We start from the raw sequence: 4,669 nt of genomic DNA, 5'->3' as shown, positions 1-4,669 counted from the left end.
CCCATTTACAACCATAATCTATACATGTGCATTGACCACCTAGCAAACCCCTCTCCTGACAGCTGGCCATGATGCATGGTAGTAATTACTAGGATTTGCCAAAATATTGGTTGGGAATTTATTTGTTAGAGATTGGAATTAGACCAAGTGCCTACTGGGAAGAGAGATTTAACAAAGTCAGAGGCGCCTACCAGTAGTCCACTTGTCCAGCATTGACAAGATCACACACTTGCTTAGCTTGGCCCATGACACCAAATTATATATAGCCTAATTCATTTCTCTAGCTCTTCTTCCTGTAGGGCATCTAAACTTTAAGCCACACATGCATGATCATGCCTGGCCAGTGGATGCTGCTAGGAGTAGGAGGGTAGCAAAATGGTACGACCAAGAGTAGGATGTGCTCTCTGCACAGATAATTAGCCCCTTGTTTTGAGTTCTACCATGATGGATTTCTAGCTATGTGTCTAACAGTTGTTAAAAGGAAGACAGCATCAGAAACATGAAGAAATAAAAGGCCACACTATATATAGATACTTTTGGGATTAATTAAATTAAATTAATGGTGTCCATAGTGACCCTAACTCAAGTAATGGTGTTGATCACGTTCAATGAACATGATGGAAAGTGACCCTAACTTAGGTTGATAGTGTATATGTATGTAGGGCTGTAAAAAAAGCTCGAGACTCGCGAGTGCTCAAGCTTGGCTCGTCTAAAACTCGATTCGAGATTGGCTCGAGCTCTTAACGAGCAGAGCATGAACTTAAGCTCACGAGCTTTGTCAAGCCGAGCTCAAAGCCTAATGGTACATGCATGGAACTTTTATGTTTTATTTGATGAGTAGGTTATGTATATAGATTATTATACATTTATGTGAAAAAATAGTATGTCTTGATATCACATATTCTCCTTTATTCTTTCTTCTTTCTATAATATGATTAACTTAAAATTATTGTTTCAATAAAAAAATTCAAATCATCAAATGTACATTATCATATACTCGAGTCGAGCTCTTGAGCCTAACCGAGCTCAAGCCAACCTGCTTGAAAGCTCGAAAGCTGATTAGGCTCGGTTCGAGCTTCTATCGAGCCTAAGTTTTTTTTTTCCTAAAATATAACGAATTTGAGGTTATTTACATGTAGGTATAATACTATTAAAAGTATATGCACATTTTTTGTTTACACGTAGGTGGATACCTATATAGGGAGGACGCGAGCAAGGGAGGCGACCGTGCGCGCATTAATTACCCAGTCCCAGTCCCCTCACTCCCTCAGCTTGCAACCCCTGACCTCCCGGCTTTACGGATTGGGAATGCGATGCCCACTTGCGGGGATCGATCTGCCACGTTTGTCGATCGATCGGCCTCCAACGGCCGGGATTGGGAAGTTGGTGGTGTGACAGGCCACAGCCGGTGGTGCGATTTGCCCCTGCAGATCGAAGTGATGCTGATGCTGCTTCGCATGCGTGCTCATGGAGAATTTCCTTTTTGGCGTGGGTCCAGTTGACCTCTCCCCATCATCAATCCTCCGTCTTTCTCCTCCATCCGGCCAAGCTTTGCAATTGCAATATTGCATGCCGGCCTTGATCGATATCCCTCTCCATGGCTCCATTATTGCCTCAACATAATATTGTTCCTTGATCCATGAGTCACCATCATGTAGACATAATGAGAGGGACACGCATGGAATACTCTTTGATTATATGTAGCCTCAAACTAAATGTGATGCAATGTTCCTAGGTACTGATTGGTAGGGTTTTCTTTTTTTTTTCTTTTTTGTCCGCGGCTTATAATCCGAAGACACGTCACATAATCAATGAAAAACAACAATGTAAAACTTTGAGTAAATTGTATTAGAGGTATACGAACTTGATAGGTGGGTATAACCTTGTACACAATACTTATAGAACCAGGGCCGTGCCGTCAAATTTGTAGGCCCTGTACAAGGCTCTAAGTGAGGCCTAAATCAAGTACCAAATATATCTAAAATAATGTATATACTGCAGAGCAAATGCCACTACACTGGCCAAGGTCACCTGTGACGGGCCCAAACCCTCATCTTTGACGGCTTCGCGCATGGTCAGTGATCAGTGGTCACTGGTGAGTCCAGTCACCTTTGACGGGTGGCCGGCCGTCACAGGTGACACCCACCTCTGACGGGCAAGTTACTAGAAGGCCGTCAGAGGTGTTGGTCTCCGCTAGCCTTGAGCGAGTTAGGACCCGTCACAGGTGACTCATCTCTGACGGCCCTTTAAATAAAGGCCGTCAGAGGTTGAGGTCTCCGTAGTTAGAAGCTGTCACAGGTGATCTACCTGTGACGGCCCCAAAAGTAAAGGCCCGTCACAGGTAGGTCACCTCTGACGGGCCTTTATTTACTAGTCCGTCACAGGTTATGTTACCTTTGACGGATTTTTGTTCCGACCCGTCACTGATAAGTTAATTCCAGAAAAAAAATAAATGCTAAATATTGGCTAGCCTCAGGATTTGCTAGCCATGCCCTCTGAAAAATAGAAACATCACAAGATATATTCCAGTCACAGATCCATCACAGATACATCACCCCCCCAATATAACATCACAGATCCCCAACAACACATATATGCAGTTCAAATGCCACAATTTTGCACAGCAAATTCACACCCCTTGAAAGCCACAATTTCAGTCGTTGCTCATAGAACCGCATATATACTTACCAAATGGATTAAAGCCATAATGTCATCGACCTGCACAACCTGTCAATAAGGAAAAAAAAAGGAGAAAACAGATGAATAGTACAACATAAATCGTAGTTGATCAAATGTGATGACAATTTAGTAAAGTAACATAAATATTGCACATATGAAAGTAAATTACATTGAACTCTATAAAAACATAATTTTTTACATCGCCAGAAATTATAAAAACATCTTTTTTACATCACAATAAATTATCTAGCCAAGTTCATGAGTCTATTTGGCATGAAAACGTCCTTTCTTGTTCATTATTTCTGCAAGAATAAAGGCGCACAATTCGCCTCTGATAGCGGGGGGGTTGATGGGTGAGATCTTGAAGCCAGCTCTACCTTTCTGTTTAATAAATAAGAGGTTAATTAGCACGTTTTGAATAGCAATGTAGATATTGAAATGAGCTTATTCGCCATTAGCAACAACCTCAGGGTCGAAATCTTTCACCTCTCTTAGAAGTGTTGACATGTTGTGGCACACGTGGAAACCACATTGGTCTCCGATCTGTTGTGCGCATGCAAACTTGGTGTCATGATAAAGTTCATTCTTGCCCTCCTTGTGCCTACCACCCTTTTCCACGTATGGGCCCCAAGCCATATTTAAGGCCTTGGTGATTTCACTAAAATCATAATCTTTGGACTTATTGGAGTTAAGGTAGGTAACCCTACTCCACTTAGGTACGATGACTAGGAGAATCCAATGTCGCCTGCGCAGTGGTTATGTAGCGTTAGTACTAAGAACCTTAACTTCAAAAACAATATACACGAAGGGTATTGTCCTCTTACTCTTGGTTGTGTGCGCACATGATGTACTCCTTGTCTTGATGGGCCCATAAACACCGGTTGACATAGTCAACCACCTCAGTGAAGCTCTGTCGTAAATTAACCTCATTCACCATGGATGGATCAAGGAACCCAACCTGATTACCATGGCGACGACTCTCGATCCAACACAACCTTAAAATATTTACGTATTAGAACTAATTTAATTAGGAGATATAGTCCAGTCATATCACAAGTATAGAAGGTATGCACTTACAAGGAGTAGCATTTTAGAAGACCAGTGTCCAACTTCCGGATCCTGAAAAGGTCGAAGAGGTCATCAAAGCCTATAGTTATATAGGCAGGCGACGATAGGAACGGCTGGTGGTCGTGATGTCCAACTATGGATGACTCCCTCATTTTCCGCTTGGCATTGCTTAGCTCCATGTATTGCTTATGTAGCTCTCGGCAAGCAATACCCATCACAGCTAACACATTGTCCTCCACCAATGGCATGCCTAGCTCAAATTGGGCTGGCGCCCTCACGACCTTCCCCGATTTGCTCACCGGCATCGACGTCGCAGCCTTGCCCCTTTTTGGCTCCGGCGCCAACTCCCCGACCTTCCCCTTGCCTCGTTCACGCTTCTGGCCCTTGACAAGTGGTGGGGAGCTATCGGCCTTTCTTGTGGTCTTTATTGGAGCCAAGCTTTGAGCTATATCTGCCAAGTCCATATCAGCTCCACCGGGAGAATGAGGTACTGACAATGCCGGTCCACGGGGAGCCTCAATTGATAGCTTAGACTTGGGAGGTGTAAGCTCCGTCGGTCGACTTGGACGAGGAGTCATCTTCACAACTATGTCTTCTTTAGGCCATTGTATGAACGTCTTGCGCGCATCGCCCAAAGTCATGATTTCATCATTTGGGGGCACGGGCAGCGGATAGCCTGACCAGGTGTCCTTTACTGTATCGATGGACACCTTGGCATACCCAGCTAGCAGGTCTGCGCCGTGGACCTTGTCTGTAACCGAGGGCTTGAAAGCCATGCCCTCAGCGACTTCAGGAGCGAAAGTTGGGTGGACTCTCGCTAGTAGGACACACTGTGCTGCGCCCTGCATAAGGTGAAAGTTTGAATTTAATATTGGAATGTGTAAATGTCTTTTATTAGATATGGATCGGATAACAACAATTA

The 4,669-nt window shown here is 43.8% G+C and overlaps 1 long non-coding RNA gene across 1 annotated transcript; it reads right to left on the bottom strand.

Moving 5' to 3' along the window:
• Window positions 1–2,832: 2,832 nt before the first annotated feature.
• On the bottom strand, window positions 2,833–3,291 carry LOC136356804 (uncharacterized). Its single transcript, XR_010741806.1, has 2 exons — window positions 3,145–3,291; window positions 2,833–3,060 (listed from the first exon to the last, which is right to left on the bottom strand). It is a non-coding gene; the product is annotated as an uncharacterized lncRNA (long non-coding RNA).
• Between the last annotated feature and the right edge of the window lie 1,378 nt (window positions 3,292–4,669).

Source organism: Oryza sativa, chromosome 1 (genome assembly GCF_034140825.1).
Source record: "Oryza sativa Japonica Group chromosome 1, ASM3414082v1".
Taxonomy (NCBI): Eukaryota; Viridiplantae; Streptophyta; class Magnoliopsida; order Poales; family Poaceae; genus Oryza; species Oryza sativa.
This window is presented reverse-complemented; position numbering and strand designations above follow the sequence as displayed.